Genomic DNA, 20,455 nt, shown 5'->3' with positions numbered 1-20,455 from the left:
AGCTTACTTTAACAAAAATAGATATGACACTCACACTTGGCAATATTCATCTTCTCATGGAGATGGAGGGGTCACTGTACTGGCCTGAGAAATAAATCCTATCTTATCAAAGAAAAATGTGGTTGCTACTACACAATGACAGTAAGGAGGCATACGTCTGGAATATAAGATTTCTTCTAGGACACCTGTTAGTACTCCCTTCAGTGGAAAATTACAGAAAAATAAAGGAGCCAGGACTGGACTGTGAATAGGTCAAAATCTTCAGACATGAAGCTATGGTTCACCAGAACCAAAACCACCAAAAAGTTGCAGATGGTGAAGAAAGTAAGGTATGGGCAATAAAAGAACAAAGTTCTAGAAGCTATATCCATGTGACCACTATGGATGAGGGTTGTAATAGTTATGTTATAGTTCCGATTGTGGTATGAATGTGTTAGTATATGCATAACACATATTCCCCTGTCTCCCGTACATCTGTCATCTCACACAGAAGTGGTAGCAGTAGGATCTTATATCCTTGTATTCAGGCAACAGCATATTAAGGATGTATAACTCAGCTAAAAGTGGGGTGAACTCTGGAACTCTGTATCCCCTTTGGGGAACAGTTAGAATTTCTGTATGAGGAAAACCAGAAATACTGCAGGTAAATGATTTTTTTTACTTGAAAACTAAGTGTGCATGAAGGGGATGCACACAGACACCAAGAAAGTTGACCGTGGTAGCCTTGGACTGTGCCAACTTAGCTTTGTTTCCCAGAATTCTCATTATTGTATGCACTGGATTAGAGAAAGCTGCGCAAGCCTGGAAGGCAAACCGGAGTGGCAGTCACTGTGGTGTAAAGATCACGGCGGGACACAGAGGAGCTGTTACTAACAGCCCCCATGGTGATCTCCTGGCTCATAAGCCCGACCAGGTGCTCTGCCTTTAGGTTCTCCATAGCCTGAGCCAAGCACTTTTGTGCAGGTTGCCAGCTTTTTCTGCAGATCATTTGCACTGTCAAGGTTGAAGGCACTGCCAGGCTGACACAGGTTCTCCTTTGTTCCTGAGGGTTTCATTGTGTCCTCATGGTTTTGAATTCATCTTTGCTGTTCCTTGCTGCACATCCAGCTGCTCTTCTGGACCCACACACTGACCCCAGGCTCACCACCGCAGTGTGTGAGGATAAATCACCACAACCAATGCTCTATTTCATATCACTGATGGTTCTGCTTCTCAGATAAAGCCCTAAGTAACATAAAAAACAAAGTAAAGCTGTGGAGGTCGACACAGTCTGCATAGAGTTGATAGGTGAACTGAACAGGAAGCCAGGGAACAGACATTACAGACACTAATCAAAGTGGGAGTTCAGAGAGGCAAGCAGGGTTATTTTCGCCCGTGCCCTGACACTGCCTGAAGGAGCAGAGTTTAGTAGGTGTATTTGCACAACAAGTAAAGCACCTACCAGTGGCTGCAGATTTAGGTGGGTGTCCTAGGAAGATAGTCGCACCCCCAGGAGACAGGGAGCTCCAAGGAACAGAGATGAAGATGCCAAAGCATCCCAAGAGTCAGCACTGCCTTCCCCAAACTACTCACTTACAGGGAACAAGAACCTGTAATTGATCATATCTATACTCAAAGACAAATGGATACATTACCAAATTAAATGAAAAGTTAAAAAAATTCAAACCCTGCTACTTGCTTGAAGAAAAGCCGTAACATGAAACAGCCATAAACATTTAGCAATAAAATAATTAACACAGGACTGCTCAGAGCAATCCCCATACATTTAGGGACTGAAAATAAATGTGTTTAGACACATTGGTCATGATCTAATTCCCACAACAATAGTGCTACAAACATCTAATTTTCACAAAAACAGTGTTACAAAACTTGAAAAAAATTATGTCCGAACTTAAAACATTTTTGTCAATAGATGCAGAACAAAAACAACATGATACATGGGATGAAAAGCAGAATGAAGAGGTCCAGATTCTCTACAAAGGAATACGAATTGGATTCTTGAAGGAATTTCCATTAGATGCATTGAATGTGGGATGACAAAGGAACATCGTCAGTATTTTGAGAGAAAATTATTTTGAAACGATGGTTCTCTGCCTTGCCATTTTATACCTTGTGAAAAAGACAAATAAAAACATATTTTGGCCCTGGCTGGCGTAGCTCAGTGGCTTGAGCACGGGCCTGTGAACCAGAGTATTGCGGTTCGATTCCCAGTCAGGGCACATGCCTGGGTTGCGGGCCAGTTCCCAGCAGGGGACTCATAAGAGGCAACCATACATTGATATTTCTCTCCCAATCTTTCTCCTTCCCTTCCCCTCTCTCAAAAAATAAATAAATAAAATATTTAAAAAAAAACATATTTTGGATATTCAAAGGCCCATAAACACTTACTAACTAGAGGAACTCTGAAATAATTATTTAAGAATAACAAATTTTCATGAAATATTAGTTTGAAAGAAATATTAATACTAATGTAATAATACCAATAGTAATGCAATTAAAATTAAATATATGTCTGAATCACCATTTCCATATATATATATATATACATTTTTTAAAAGATTTTATTTATCTTTAGAGGGGAAGGAGAAAAGGAGAGAAACATCAATTTATGGTTGCCTTTCATGCATCCCCTACTGGGAACTGGCCTGCAGGGAACCAGCTGGCAACCCAGGCATGTGCCCTGACTGGGAATTGATCTGCGATTCTCTGGTTCGCAGACCTGTGCTTAATCCACTGAGCTACACCAGTCAGGGCCTACATATATATTTTTATATTTAGAGAATTCTAGGTAATCTCAAAATGAGAAGTGATGGGAGTAGAGGTAGGGGAAAAAGAGTGAAAATATGCTGTTTATTTTATTATTTGGAGAAAAGATATAGACAGTTTACTCCAGACTGCTCCAAATATATGTTCAAATGCGAGATGAAGTAAAACAAAGAGAACTTGTTCAAATCATTAAAAAAAGGTAAACTAGAAAGCATAACTAAGAACAGCAACTAAGATCATGGAAATGCAATTGGGCAAATTAATATAATGATCAAGTTGAACTGGAGGAAGTGGAACAAAAGGGGTTGAGAGATGAGGACTTTTCTTTTGGGGGGTATTCTAATAGTATCTCAATACCACAGACCTGGGATACACACTGCCTGGTGGTAATTCTGGCTCTAACATTTACTGGTTTCTGATATTCATAATCAAAATTAGCTTAATGATTTCAATGTATAGGGCCATTGTGAGGATTAGATCAGTTAACCTAAGTAATTTACCTGACCTTACATTTGGCTTAGTTAACCTCATCTGTTAATGTCCAATGAATAATTATGATAATTAGCCTCTTTTTCTATTTTATTATTTGCCAGAAAAGGAAAGAACAAAGAAAAAATACATATCCAAAATATGAGACCTGGCAAAATAGTAGAATTTTCATAGGAACTTCTGTTAAACAAATGAGAGACATATATGTCCAAGGCCATGTAGGGGGCAGGTAGATCTATAAATAGATATAACAATACTACTAATTATTATTAGTAATTAGTAATAATAATAATAATGCTTTCAAAGCAAATCCAAATCTCAAAAATTTTACATTTATTCTGGAAAAAATCAATCCCCTAAAAGTCTAATTTGGAAAATAGTTCCTTAAAGATTTTGCTTATAAAGATGCCACTACGTCAGACTTCTTTTTCCTACTGGAGGTTAATATAACATGGCTATTTTTTACCACAGATAATCTTTCCTCCAAATGCGTTTCCTGGGATTGTGAATACCAGAGGTTTTTCTCTCCCTCTGTCTCTCTGCCTTGTTCCGTCTCTCCTTTCACCCCCCTAGCTCTTGCCTTTCTCTTTATTTTTTCTTGTGTTTTTAAACCTGAAGTTTAACAAACACAGAGAATGGGGAAAAGTCCTAACTGAACAGCTCAGTGAAGTACCACAATGCGAACACACTTATAACCAAGAACAGGATATAACGTGGGACATTTTAGCATTCTAAGGAAACCCTTGTATCTCCCCCGGCTCATCACCACTGCACCCCTTCCAAAGAAAATAGCTATCCTTAATTCTTAAAATAACCCCCTTTAATTCTTACTTGCTTATGACTTGAAATAAATTGAATCATTGAACTGGCATTTTTTTCTGGCTTCTTTTCCACAAGAATCCATTTATTGCTATCTACAGAATACTTACAAGGATGTCAGTTGGGGTGCACTGAGTCAACAGGTCAAGTTGAATGGGTCTGCAATTTAACAACATTGTTTTCCTGTCAATGAGTGGACTATCTTCCTGTTTATTGAAATATTCTTTAACTTCCATTACCAAAATTTTGGTGTTTTCTTCATACAGACCCTGTATGTATTTTTTCACATTTACACATAAATATTTTTTGATTGCTAATGCAAATTATACCATGGTTCTAATTTCAAATTCTGAAAGCTCACTGTTGATATTTAAAAAGCAATCGACTTTTCTATACAGACCTTGCATGCTCTAACTAGTACTAGTATACTGTAACTATTAAATGAGGCTTACCTCCTGGTGGAAATAAATTCCACTGGGCTGTGGTATATAATTATTTTCAAACAGTCTTGCATTCAGTTTGCTAACATTTTGTTGCAGATTCTTGCATTTGTGTTCATGAGAGATATTGCGTTATAGTTTTTCTTCATTTTAATGTATTTTTCTGATATTAGCATAATTTTGGTATATTAGAATGAGTTGAAAAGTGTTTTCTCTATTTCTATCTTGAACAGATTATTAGAAATTAGTGTCATTCATGACTTACAGGTCCTCATCCCAGGTTGCTGCTTCCTGTTTTAAGATTATTAATTTTTGACTTAGTTTTTAATAGATATGTTTATTCAGATGATCTATTTCTACTTTTCCTGCATGAAATTAATTCATTGGTATATTATATTAATATTATTAATTATCAATTTAGAAATTTTTTATTTTATAAGATATAGAATTTATGCTATACATTTTTAAGTACTACAATTTTTGTAGCTCAAAAATATTGATAATTTGTAATATTTTCACTTATATTTAGCTCAAAATTTATTCATTTTATTCTAGGTCTTCTTTTTGACTTATGGTTATTTAAGAGTTTATTGCATAATCTCTAAATATTTTGGGGTTTCCATTTTTTATTATTGCATTCTACTTTATTACCATAACAATCTAAAATTACAACTTGTATGATTTTGAAAACTGTGCCTCTGTGGTCTTTTGGTCCTAGAATATGGTCTATCATCGTGTGTATTCCATATGAACTTGAAAACAAAATGTATTCTGCTATTTTGGATGAAATATTCTGTAAATGACAGATCCAATTGACTGGTGGTGCTGTTCAGTTCAACTATGTCTTCACTGATTTTCTACCTGCTGGGTCTGTCCATTACTGACAGTGGAATGTTGGAGTCTCCAAGTACGCTAGTGAATTTATCCATATCTTCTGCAGTCCTGCCAATTTTTGCCTCATCTATTTTGACCTTCTCTTATTAGGCACACATACATTGAGAACATTTATGTCTTCGTGGAGAATTCACCTTTTTATCATTATGTGTTGCCCCTCATTATCCCTCGTAATTTTCCTTATTCTCAAGTCAGCTTTGTCTGTAATTAATACAACTAGTCCAGTGTTCTTGTGTTTAGCATTGGTATGGTATACCTTTCCTCACTACTTTACTTTTAGTCAATCTGTTTCTTTGTGTTTCAAAAAGGTTTCTTGTACAGAGGATAGACCCGTGTCTTGTTTTTGTACTCATTCTTGTAATCTCTGTTTTCATGAAAGAACAAAATTCAACTGATTAAGTTTAAAATTCTAACTGGCTTTATTAAGAGATCCATGAATTGGGCAGTATATCCTGTTAGGCAACTAGGGGGACTTTCCAAGGAGTGTCAAAAAGGAAGGTTTTCATAGGAATAAGGGTGGAGCAGGGATCTATTATCAAAAGAAGAGAAAGGGTTATTTTTAGGCCAAGCTATCTTCTTTTGGGGGATGAAGGAGACATAAGGTTTATTATCATGGAGATAGCCTCTTCTTTCTATGGTGGAGAGAAAGAACTCATGTGTCAGATTACCTCATTTTTGTTGACCAGAAAATTCCAGACCTATTGATTAAGATCATATTTCTTGCGAAGGTCAGACTGCATTTAGGTCATGGGCTTTAGCATGAGTGATGCCATTATGAGCCTGTAGTTTTCTCTGTAAGCTTTTAACTTGTATATTAACAACCATTCATTTAAAGTGTTCATTAATATTATTGGACTTAACTCTTCATGTTATAACTCATTCTATGCATTATATTTATTCTTTTAAAAGATATGATCCCTTTTCTACCTTTTCTGATTTTAACTGAGCATTTTATATAATTCTATATTCTTTTATCTCTTAGCCTATTTATTAAACTTCTGTAAAAAATTCATTTTTAGTGGTTGCCCTAGTGTTTGCAAAATACAACTATCCTAAGCCCACTTTTAAATAATATTTTATCAGTTCATAGGTATTACTGGTAACATAACAGAATATTCCAATTTTCTTTCTCCAGTACCTGATGATACTATTGTCCATGGAAATTAGGCTATTGTATGGGATCACAAGGAAAACATTCCAGGAACCAACACATAGGGAGATTTTGATATAACAAATTTTGTGTGTGTGGGGGAAAGTGCCCCTGGATTTCCAATGTCCCATTGCCTGTTCTGTATTGTCTGTCCCAGTGTCTGTTCTGTATTAGAGCAATTCCAACCATGTCCTCTGCAAGGCCAAAATAAAAGCCAGTGTCCAGAATTTCTGCTTCATGTTAAAGCTCAATCCATTAGAGCCCCATATCTACTGCAGGTCCTAGTAGCTGCTAGACCCAGATGATCACTTGCTACTAGGTAGGAGAGCACATGAACTAATGGGGCAAGTGCAAGTCAACAGCGAGCAAGAGACAAAACTTCTTTTGCTCCTTTGGGACTGATTATATTAGCTTGGGTTTGGGACAGACCACATGCTTTTCCAAAATTAACAATCAACTTCCTAAGTTTTTGTGAGTTTTTGATAGTTGCGCCTCTCAACCAATTCTCTGTTCTCCAGGGTATACTGACAGGCCCCTTTGGCCAATCATCTCCCCTGTGCCCCACAACAATCTGGTATTGGGGCCAGGGAAAGGAGAAGTGTCAATTTCCTTGGCAGAGAAATTGGGTAATACCTTGGTGTGTGAAGCTATAGCTTCCTAGTGAAGTGAACAGGCTTATGTTTCCCCAGTTTATTAAGCTCAATGGCTTATTCTTTTGCTCCCTTTATTAATAACTAGGTAACTACTTATAGTAACAATAAAATTGTCATTCATTTATATATAGGTCAATTAATAAAATAAAATGAAAGGTTTTATTTTTACCTAATTTGTTCCTTTTCTAACATTCTTACACTGTAAATGCAGATTTGCATTTCTGACTATATTATTTTGCTTCTCTCTGAAGAACTTTTTTCAAAACTTCCTGCAAAAGAAGTCTATTAATGACACATTTTCTGAGTTTTATTAAGTTGATAATAGCTTAGGCAGGATATAACTAGAAAAATAGAAAGTACTGTTTTGGAAACAAAGTGAGTATAAAACAAATCATTTTAAGAGAGTTGATGGAAGATCTAGAAGCCAATGAGGAATTCATCTAAGAGCTAAAAATTTAGATGCATTTATTTTTGTTAATTCATCATATACACTCATTCACTCCAGAAAAATTCATCAATTACCATATTATGCCAAATACTACAACAGTAGATGCTGAAGAATAAATGGGCTAGGGAAATTAAGCAAATGTTTATAAGAGTAATGAATTTTTATGAAAGGGGAGGCACAACCTTATGTGGCTCTATATCTGGGAACATAAATCTAGAATTTAGTCAAAATAATTAGCATATCTCCTCTCTCCCCATTCCTCAGAAGAAGTGAACTTTATACTTACATCTATCTGTAGGTAAGGAAGGAGAATATTAGGAAAATGGAGTGAGAAAGAAGAACATAGGCAAGGACAACCATGTTTGAATGCCGGAAGGTAAGAGAGTGTAATAAACTGTAAAATAAAGTACACAGTACAATTATAGCTGAATTCCCTTGAGAGAGTGGGAGAGAATAATTTTCTAGAGGCTCAGTGGAATAAAAAGTAAAGCAGGATTGTACAGGTTTTTGAAAAGTTTGTCAAGTTTTGGCTGTTATTCTCAGAAGAGGGAAGCATAAGAAAAATAAAACTATGACCAGGTATAGATTTTTTAAGGGATTTCTTTTATGGTAGGTGGTAAACTAACTGACCACAAGTCCTCTGAGACTCGTGTGGAAACCAAGGAAGTGGTACAGGACAGACATGGATGAAGGGAGCTTGTACTTTAGGGACCCAAGTGAAGAGAGCTGTCATAAATGAACCTAAGAAAATATATTCCCAGAAAAATAAGCAAGATATGGTGATATTTGTTTATTCAGTTTTTTATTCATTTAACATATTTGACAATATTTGTTGAATACTATTAAGTGAACAAGATGAACTGGAATTTATAGAGTGGTGTAGATATTACTATAGATATTATTTCAATTATATAATTTGAATTATTAATGTATGTTTCTATAGTTTATGCTACTATAAGTCCTAAAAATATTTTTATAGCAATAGTGAATAATTGGAGAATATGATTGCTAGGTGGTATTAACTGGAATTCAAAGTAGGTGATTTAGCCAATGCACAGATTTCAGGAGTAATTGCCTTAAATCCATCATTGAAAGCTTGGAAGTGGTAATTGCCTCTGGGGGACAGGAAAGATTCCCAAGTGAATAGAGAAAAAGCACTAAAAAAGATGAAAATGATAGCAATCAAGGTCTCCTCTTTTCCATAGTTCCCTCATTTTATTAGCAAATCAAGGTAAGTTTTCAGAGAAATAATTTGATTTCCCTGTCAGAGAAAGAGATTTAGATTTTCATTTTCATTTGCCTTAATCATTTCTCCAATAGAAAAAGAATGTTAGTACCATGTCCTGATGGTGTGAAGAACCAGTAAAAATAACTGTAATGGACCTAAAAGTAGACCCAGTTCAGATACAGTACATCCCTTGTTATGGATTTTAGTCTCGCTTACTGAGGTGACTTGACCCTCTGCCCCTCAGTCCTCCCTTTCACCCAGGTCAACCCAAACTGTCTGTACTCTGTGTCTGACACTCATGGAAAAAAGTTGTTTAAATGTTCAAAAATCAATATGCATTTACTCTTAGGCCAAGAATCATTATACATCATTTTCTTTGACTTTGGTGACACTGAAAATTTCAGTCTTATGGTATTGAAAAAAAGAGATTACTTAAATTATTATTGCCATAGAGACTTGAGAAACTTTGTTTGCCAAATATTGAATATCATCATACCTAAACTGTTGTGAAAGCAAATATATTAGTTTCAGGAATATGCTTTATATACTTCATAAAAGGATATTCTGGAAAATTGCACATGTGCTATTTTTCTTGGATGAAACTATGAGGTGGTTGGGAGGGAGCCTGGACTTTGAGGGCAGAGAACCTGGTTCAACTCTCCGTCTGGTTAGACCAGTGGTGTGAACTGTGGTAAGTGGCTTAACAGCTCTGCTAATCAGTGTTTTTGTAATCTGTATCACTCAGAGTGGTGCTATGAAAATAAGGGATATTAGGCACAATTTATGTTTATAATGATGGTGGTTATTTTACAGAATAGAAAGAGCTGAGTTACTTTTAGTTATGATTATTTTTCATGTAAATTAATGTGGCAACTATAAAATATGTTTGACTAATGTTTTATGACTTAAAAATGATTGATATATTTTGGTACACTAAGATACTTTTATTTAAAAATCCACATAGTTGTTAGATTATTAAGAATATTGATTTAGCATAGGTTTGTGGAAGAAAGGCAAAATATTGTTGGCTTATGAAGAGCTGTATTTGAATAATCTACCACTGCCTTTAACTAGTGAGATTACCTAGTGTAAGTCATATAAGAAAACAATCTATTTTATGTAAGCAATAAATGTCAATGAACATTTTATACATTAAGTATGCAACCAATAAAGAATTTTACAAACAGAAAGAAGAAAAACATATCCTTATCACTTAAAAGTAAACCTCATAAAAATCATGTGTAATGTAAAACATGAGTATTAGCTATTTAAGGCTAGATTTTTATATGTAATAAGAAAGATGATACTAGCTATAGCGTATTTTCTATAAAACATATACTCAGTATGATAAAGCATTTAGCCTTCCAAAGATATACTTCATGATATATCTAAATGCTGCAGTAAAAATTAAAATTCATAGTTTTGAAAGCTTTTTAATGGAGAGTTTTCATCCATAATTGTTAAAAACAAAACATAACTCGAATTATGCTAATATTAGATTTTTCCCTGATCTCATACAAATTACATAATACATGAATGACCCAGGATTTATCATTCCCAGTTCTGCTACATAAACCCATTGCAGAAAAATATACCTCCTTTAATAGAGTCCTGCAGGTCAATTTCAAATTTGATCCCTAAATTACTATTGGAAGAAATGACACATTTACTTTACAAGTGTGATATATCATGGAAGATGAGTGAAAATTTTCTATAAATATAAAACATCTGGCTCTACAGACATGCTTTTATTCCATGGATAAAAATATAGAAATAGATCAATAAGTTCATGCACATAATATTTTCCTGTGTTTTCTTCCCTCTGATTAGTAAATTCCTCCCACAGTTATGAGTTTATTCATTTTCCTGTTAGGCGCCACTCTCCTGGATGTGCTTAAATGATGCAGTCTAGGTGACTTTTAGTTGTTCTCAGCGGGGGTCAAATTAATCTGGTTCTGTAGAAAATGCATTTATTCAACCTTTATGGAATAGATATTCAAGAGTTTTGGAATAAAAATAACTCTCTAAACAGCCCTTCACTTAACTAGTTTGTGTAAATTAAGACAATATGTCCATTCTAAGCCTAATTTTATGTAAAATAATTGCATAGTAATTATCTCTCTAAGGATTAACAAAGATAACATAGTGAATTGTCCTACAAAATATGAGCTAAATTTTATTCTTTGTTTACAACGTGTTTCAGACTCTGTTTGAGGATCTGAGGATTTATAAGAAACTCCTCCTCATGGAGTTCACATGCTGTGCACAAAAATACTACGGAAAGTTTCCTGTGCCACTCCTACGACTGATTCTCTGTGGATTACCCTTCTCTTCTCTCTCGGGTGTCCTGCTTTCTGGCTCTTCACTCTCTGCACCTCCAGACTTTGATGTCGAAGCATTTTCAAGGCTTTGACGTAAAAATCTTAACAAGCTCTAAATTTTTGCTCATCCCCAGAATTTTCTTTCAAACTCTGGTATTATATATCTAATACCCTATTGGATATCTGAACTTAGGTAAATCACACATAAATATCTTTTCAGAATCCTTGATACTTCATCCTCCGTCAGGGTCTTCCTCATGCTCCACCATTTCAGTCAATGCCCCTGCCACTGCATATTGTCATGCAATCGAATATGCAAATGAGAACAAGTAGTATTTAGAACTAGACTGTGTGCCTTGTTCTCACTGGTTCAAGCCACATGATGGATATACTGTCAGCTTTTGGTAAACCTTTTGTTTTTAATACTATACAGACTAATTATCATACACATTTTGAAATAAATCTTGACCCTCCTTAAAGCATGACTGGGTTTTCAAATGTCCTCACCTACCAACATGTTTAATTCACTTCCCTTGTGCTTTGAGACCTTTAAGCATCTTTCAAGATTCAAAGCTAAAGTTAGAAACTTCATTTCAAATGACATCAAACCTGGTTTATTAGCACTTTGATTTTCAATGTGAAAGGAAATTCTTCAGAAACTGAAGGCAAATTACCTTGCTACATGATCAGCATCTGCCAGTCTTCCAGCTCTTTAAAAATATTTTTATTGCAAGTTATTGAAATGAGAGCATATAACTAAATTTGCATTGTCATATAAGTATGCAAAGGAGGAAATCAGAAATTAGGTTAAATATAGAAGGCAAAAATGGGCTTAGCCTTTTCTTTGATGCATGTATATTATGGTGCATTCTGTACCAAATAACATGCCTGCATTTATTACTTACACAGCATTTTTACCTTGACATGTGAGGAAAATTCATATATATAAAGTTAAAATTACATAGAGAGAGGTGACTCCAAAAATTTTATTTCTGATCATGCTTGAAAATTCAACCTGTGCTTGAATCTAGAAGAATCTTATTTCTGTACTTAATACCATTTATTCATTACCAGTAAAATACCCTTAATGCCTTCAGAAGTACTAGTAATTTCAGAAAAAAAGCATATTGCTTAACATATAGTTATATAAAAACTTCTTCCTTGTTTCTCTGAAGTTCTAATTTAAGTGGACATCATATAATTTTGCTTAATTATAGGATGTCCAAAATTATATAATTTTGCCTGACAACTTTGTAATAGGGAAATATTGGAGGCAAGTTAACTATTCATCAATAGTATATTGTCATATAACAAATAATTATATAACACAATCCAGGGCTGGAACCATCTGAAATCCCTTCTAAATTTATCTCACAAATGCACTGCATATCTAGTCCTTCTTTGGTGTCTGCTTATTTGGCGATCCAAACGAGTGCAGCATGGCTGGGTCGGGCTGCTAGTGAATGTTGCTTGTGACAGCTGTGATGTTAGTGAGGCTTTTAAGCTATGAATTAATTATAGATCTGCATATAAGCCTGGAAAATCTCCAACAATACAATCTTGTCTTTTGAACTAGTGGTATTTTATTTTTCCTGGTAGTATTGGTTTCAACTGTAGGGCAATAAACTAGATGTAGGCATGCACATTTCTATATGATTTGGTCATTCTTGCAGTGATTTATATTTATATGTGTGTGTATGTGTCATATGCTTTGAGGGTTATGTCATGAAAAGCTATGCATATTATTTCTACCAATCACCTCAGATCTAAAGTAAGAAACAGGAAAGCACAGGGAAAAGCCGCAGCCAGGTTTTGTTCACCTTGCTTGGGTGTTCACAGACGTCAATCAACACTAGGGGACAGTGAGGCAGTGTTATGCACTGCTACACAGACATTGGAAATAATTCAACAAAGTGATTTCACCAGCAGATGGCTAAAAAGGCTGTTTTGATGAGGTGTGGTTTAATTATTTGGTGCCATCTGATATTGAAAACTTTTAAATGCTTGATAAGTAAGTAATATTTTGAGTGGTTCTATCATTTAAAACTGTAAAGTTTTATTTAATTAAAAAAATAACATTAATTGATTTTCAGCTTTGAAGGAGAAACTTTTCTTTGATCTCTGACCAGGAATTAACATAAGGTACATGTTCATATTTAATAAATCATGCTTTTTTTAATTATAAATTTCAGTTACATGACATTCAAAAACCAGCATATCAAGGAGCTATCTGCATTCTCATGTTTATTGCAGCATTATTCACAATATCCAAGATATAAAAATGACCTATTGGTCTGTCAATGGATAAAGGGATAAAGAGATCAAAAAGATGCTTTATATGCATATACATCACATGAAATTTCAATATATATAGAATGAATAATGTCCATTAAATATATATATATATAAAAATATGAATGAAGATTATTCAGTCATAAGAAAGAGGGAAATTCTGCTGTTCCCCTTTTATTTTAAATGATATCTTTGTGGGCATTAGACTATTGGTTAACAGTTCTTTTTTAGCAGACGTGGAAAATTGTTCTGCCCTTACTTCTGGTAACCACTGTTTCTCATGAGAAATCTCCTGCCATTAGGAAGTTTATCTTGCTGCTTCCTCAATCTTTTCTTTGTCTCTAGTTTTTTGGAAGTTTGACTATTTTTTTGTTGCAGTGTGAATTTGCAGAGCGTTTTCTCATTGGGGTATGCTCAGCTTTTAGAGTCTGTTGTGTTTTGCAAAACTTCGAAAATTGGGAAGTTTTCAGTAGCCATTTATTGAGTAGTTCTCAGCCATGCCCTCTTCTTCTTTCAGACTCTGAGAACATAAATGACAGTTTTTGTGTGTTTGTTTGCTTTGTGTGTTTGTCTCACAATTCCTTTCAGTTCTGTTCTTTGTGCTTGTTTTTCTCTCTTTGTTCAGATTGAGTGCTATCTATTGCTTTTTCTTTCAGTTCAGTTTTCTTTACTTTTACTTTTGTTTTTGAATGTATCCATTGAGTTATTTTCATTTTGTATTATTTTTAAGTTCTAAATTTTCCATTTGACTAACTTTTTTATTCTTCCATTTATTTTCTAAGACTCTCTGCCTCTTTGTTGAGACTTTGGACTATTTCATTTGTTTCAAGTGTGTTTGCAGTTGCACACTGAAGCATTTTTATGATGGTTACTTTAAACTCTTTTTCAGAAAACCCTAGCCTCTCTGTCATTTTTCAGTGTTGGCATATACTGATTGTCTCTTTTCATTGGTTTGCCACCTCCCTGGTTCGAAGTATGACAAGTGATCTTCAATTGAGATCCGGGTATTTTGAGTATTATGTTGTGAGACTTGGGATCTTAATAAATGTAATGAACCAAGTGATTTTTTCAAACACTGCTCTCACAGGGAAGAGGGCAGGGGTGGCGGTTTATAAATGCAAGGCTGTGTTGGATGTCTATCTACACCTGAGGGGTGTTGGTCTCATTACTGCTGGGAAAGGGTGAGGTCTACACTCTGATTAACCCGCCACAGATGGGAGTCTTCCTATGTTTGTTTTATATAAAGCACCCAGAGTTTTTAGTTGTTTTTGAATAAATAGGGAAATATATGTATATTTAATCTTCCTGGAAGTGAAACACTCTTACACTTTCATTTTATACAAAAAGTCCAACATATAGTAAAAAATTATAAGGTGTATTGGAAATAGAATTTTTTTAAATTATCAAAATTTTAAATTAGTAAAAACAAATCTTCAAGAATTCCAGATACAGCAGTTTTAATATACCAATTTTTAATATAGCTGTGAAATAAATATTACTGGTATAAGTAAAGAGATTTTGGGTGGAGAATATCAGAGAAAATGATATATATGAAGGAGAAAAAATGGAAATATGGGAACTGAAAAATAACCAGTATTTTTAAAATGAAAAGAAGTAAATTAATATAAAATAATTAAGATATATTATAAAACTCTGAACATTTAACTGATAAGAACAGATATTATACTTGATAAAAAAGGCAGAGAAATGATAAAACATGAACATTTTTGATAAATGATAAATGATAAAATATGAACATTTAAAGGATAACATAAAAGATCAATATTTAAGAGGGTGATACAAGCTACATAAAAGGATAAAGAGAAAAATAAAATCAAGACAAACAAAAATATATACCCCCATTCACCTAGTTAAGATAATGCCATGAATAACTATATGTAAAAAACTGAATTATAAAAATGGGAACGATTCTAGAATATAATTTAAAAATATTCAGATTTAAGACAAAATGTAATTAGACCACTAAACATCACATAAATTCAGTTGCTACTCAAGCCTCATTACTTTCAAGGCACAAGATCCAGATAATCTGCAGACTTTTTCAACCATAATTTCAAAAATAAAAAATGAATGAAATGTCACCAAAAATAATTTCTTCTAGAAATTGGAAAAAGCAGCAATTCTCCCAAACTCAATTTCTAAAAAAATAATAATCTCAATATCAAAACCATACTATTGGTTTATTGATTGTAGCCATTCTTACAAGTGTAAAGTGGTTTTAATTTGCATCTCTCTGATATTAGTGACATTGAACAAGTTTTCTTCTGTCTATGGGCCATGAGCAAGTCCTCTTTGGCAAAATGTTTGTCCGGATCTTTTGTTTCCTACTTGGGCTATTTGTCTTCCTTGTGTCTACTTCTATTAGTTCTTTGTATATTTCCTAGATTAAAATGCCATGAGATCACCTCACACCAGTCAGAATGGCTACCATCTATAAAGCAACAAACAACAAGTGCTGACAAGGATGTAAAGAAAAGGGAACCCTAGTGCACTGTTGCTGGGAATGTACTCTGATGCAGCCTCTGTGGAAAACAGTATGGAGTATTCTAAAAAAATTACAAATAAAATGCCCTTTTAACCCAGTATTTCTACTTCTAGAATTATATCCTAAGAATCCCAAAGCACCAATATAAAAATTTGTACCCCTCTGTCCATAGCAGTGCTATTTATAATAGCCAAGATTTGGAGACAACCTAAGGGCCTATCAGTAGATGAGTGGGTAAAAGTGCATGGTACATTTACACAATGAGATACTGCACAGCAGTAGAAAAAATAGAAATTCTTACCTTTTGTGACAGCATGGATAAACCTGGAGATATTATGCTAAGTGAAATACACCAGTCAGTAAAAGGCAAATACCACATCATCTTACTTATTGGGATGAACATAATAAACTAAGGATAAACATATTGGGATGTTCATCCCAATAAACATATTGTTTATTGGGATGAACATATGTATCTAATGAACATAATAAACTAAGGAACAGACTAGAAACAGAAGCATAAGTACGTAAAACAGACTGCTGGCTTCCAAAAGGGAAGAGGGGACTGGATGAAAGATGATGAAGGGATTAATCAAAGAGCATTTATGCATGGCACATGAACATGGACAATTAAATAAGGATTGACTCAAGGAGGGAAGGGGGTGAGGCTGGGTGGATGTGGGAAAGTGGAGAAAGAGGGAACAACTATAATTGCATAAATAATAAATAGTCTATGAAATTCAACTAACATGAAAATTATGAGGTGACATCATTTTTGCTTATATTTTAAAAATTATAAATAAAATGTCAACAAACCAAATAAGGTATTTCTAAGGTGAAATATCACAATTGTTATGATTTATTTTAGTCCTGCAAAAATGATAATCACATTACTAACAAACTAAGCAAAAAACCCCAAATGATTACCTCTGTTGGTCCATAATTAAAAAAATGGCATTTTATGAATTCATGTTTAAAAAATCTTAGCTATCTAGGAATAGAATGCAACTTTATTAAATTGGTTTAATTTAATAAAGGTTTAACCTTTCAATTCTTACAGCAAACTATGTACCCACTCATACATATTGACCAAATCATGAAAATGAAGAAAAATATAGTGACAAGTTCTCTTAATTTCATTAACACATCCTGTTATCAAAACAATGCACCTGTATTTTATTTTGTTATTCACTTATTACTTAGAGCTCAGGCACTGTGAATTTGTTCTATCTATAAAAAGGTAGGTCCAAAATTTACCGTATTTTGACTGTAGAATGTTGACCAGTTTTGTTTCAATTTGTAAATTAATCGTAGCCCTCCTTGAGTATCTATACATTTTTACCAAAAATTCTGACTACCATTAAAGTGATTTTCTCATTAACTCATGAATTGAATAAAATTTTTGACACATTAATTTATATTTTATGGTAGCTATATTTTTAATTTTGAAAAGTGGACTTTATCAGTTCTTAAAATGGAAGTTTTAGAGATATTTACATTAAGATAAATAATGCACACTTATTATCTTCAGTTTTATTTATAAGATTAAACTGTTAAGTTTTCATTTATATTCCTTTATAAAGAAACCTTTACAAGAAAATAAACAAATGGAAAATTTTGGAAACAGTTTCAATGTGTCCATTTTGCAATATACTGTCCTTCTGGCACACAATAACACATTAATTCAAAGGATATCTGTGATGTCTTCGCAATATGGAAGCTACAGCCATGAAGTTTCATCTAAGTAGTGTTTCTCTGTGCACAGTGACTTTTTAAATTTTAATTCTTGTTCAATTACAGTTTTCTGTCTTTTACTCCCACTCAGACCTCCTCCCTCCCATGAACAGTGACTTTTAAAAACCAGAATAGCATACATGACTTATAATATGTTTGAAACAAGTGATGATTTCACTTGAAAAAATTTACTTAACATCTTTAATTAAAAAGACCCACTACTTATGCATTTATCTTTCTGTAACTTATGCCACAGGTATTTATGAAACGCTCTGTACCAGGCACCTGCTGTTAAGTGATGGTCCATTCTGGGTAACTCCTCTCAGAAGAATATTGCCCATCAAATCATCCAGGGACAGACTGCCAGATTGATTAAGACTCAGAAAGATCCGAAAACTATTAAATACCTCACTTTTCCCTAACAACTTTACTTCTACTGCTCCCTACCCCCCAAATTGGTAAAATAACCAATATAGGACATCAGATCTGAAAACTAGGAGCCACATGGCATCTCCACCTTCATCCACATGACTCTTCCACCTCTTCAACAGTTCTTGTTACCTACAGCTGCGTGGAGTCCTGCTGCCAGCTGCCCATAAATTCCAGAAGCAGAGGTTTGGTGTAAATGAAAAGGGGGTGTTTATTTAAAGGCTATAAGATTTAGGAAGAATAATGGGCTTCTGCCTCAAAACTTTTTCCTTTAAAACAACCAAAGACGAAAAACCTCTCGACCCCTTGCCAGCTCAATTCAAGGATGCACTTGGAATCCCTTTTCCCATTTAAAAATGTACTGTCCTTTGGGAAATACAAGTGGCTTAGCTGGTTCCCAACACAGTTTGGCCTCAGGCATCTTTTGGAGTCTGTGCCACTGGCAACTATCTTGCTGCTCTTTTCCTCCCGCAACTGCCGGTAGGCGGAGCACTTGCATCCTATCCCTCAGACTGTTGGCTCACCAAGGCGTCTGTGCCCCTGGCCAAGCAGGGCTGCAGAGCACAGAATGCTGCTGCCACTTTTCCTGCAAGGTTTGGTGCCTGGCCACGCGGTATCCAGGAACACTCCCCAGGTCCAGGAACACTCCCCATGTCCAGGAACACTCCCCAGGTCCATACAGGCTAGCGGTGGGTAAGGAGGAGAGCAAGCTTGCATGTGCACTCTGCTTGGAAAGTCCCTGCCCCAAATCCCATACAAGGTGGAAGTGTCCACATTCTCAGCGAATTTGGGCCAACGTCCACCGTGCACATCAGTCTGCACTGTCTCTGCCTTTCCAATACCATGATCAAAAAAAGGGTAGGAGGGTTTTCTAGCCACACAGGGGCGCTGCGTCTCTGCCCAGGGTGGGGTGTCACCTTGTTACAGAAGTGTTAAAAGTGTAGCATTTTAGCCCTCACAGCCCTCACAGCCCTCACAGGCTCTATGCAAGTGGGGTGACAAGCTGTGTTAGTTGTTTACTTTCCCTGGTGAATTTGGAAGCCTATCAAGTCCCAGCTCAAGTTCCAATCCTGGGCAGACTTTGGCTCTTCCCAACCCCTCTCAGGGGTCTCTCCCTTCTTTGAGAATGGCAGGCTCTGGCACCAGCCAGCTGCTGCTTCAGTCTGCTGCCTTTTCAGTTTCCTCCAGACCCTTCTCTCCTTAGGGAGAGTGCAGCCTCTCTGGTCATATTGGGGTTCCATCCCCGCCACCAGGGCCCACAGAAACCTGGCCAGACACCACTGTTACATTCGCACATTTTCTTCTCTTCTCCACCATCCACAAAAAAGGCTCCTTCAACTCTCATCAAGGTACCAGCTGGGTTCCTTCAAAACTCTCACAGAACTTCCAACGGCTTTGGGAGAGTGAATTTGTGGTACTATTAACTCACCAAAAACAAACCCCTGCAAAACTAAACAAGCAGAAAATGCCCCCCAGAGCAGATTAATATGTACAATAGTAATAATATATTAAAACATAGTTTTCGCAGAATAATTTCTCATCTCATGCCACTCAAAGTGTGGACCAGAGACTATTTTTCATCTTTAAAATATGAATGGTCCAAACTGGATAATTATGTTTAAGTTAAATGTAACATTTTAGAAATTGTATAGAAAACTTATACTATCATGGCAATTTATTTTTATTTTACCCCAGTATTCTACAAATAGAAACAGTACTTTACCAAAAATATTTTAAGAAGCATTGTCTAGTTTATAGAACTACTAAAATTATTGTTACAGTGTGTTACTCGGCAATGTAATCGTATAATGTGTTTTTATAAGCTAGCTATTTAATAAAATATCTTTTGTGACTCATTCTCACATTACATATTAACAGTCTTGAGTATACTATTTTTGAAAATAGAGAAAAACTAGCTACCCAGTAATCAAGTAAGAATTCTCAAAGTGTATTGGAGACAGGCTAATATAATCTTCAAATTTCCTTCCAATTCAATCTTTTTTATGTACCAGAAGATCAGGTCTAGGTAGTATTGTCATTGCTCCTTTTTACATTTCTTCTCAAATGACAAAATCTGCCTTTCTATTGCTTAGAGTCCTATACACGATAACTGCATATTTAATCTCAATGATAGTATGGAATTATATTTGCTGCTTTTGCTTTTGCAGTGCAGGCATTCACGGTATGACAACATTTCTGCTGGATATCCACATAATGATCCTTTTTACTTTTCTAACAGGAAAACCCACAGGCAACATTGAGAGGAATTGTTTGGTTAGCTTGGTT

This window comes from Artibeus jamaicensis, unplaced genomic scaffold, assembly GCF_021234435.1.
Source record: "Artibeus jamaicensis isolate MK-2021 breed Jamaican fruit bat unplaced genomic scaffold, CSHL_Jam_final scaffold_369, whole genome shotgun sequence".
NCBI lineage: Eukaryota > Metazoa > Chordata > Mammalia > Chiroptera > Phyllostomidae > Artibeus > Artibeus jamaicensis.
The sequence above is the reverse complement of the archived record's forward strand: the minus strand, read 5'-3'. Positions refer to the sequence as shown.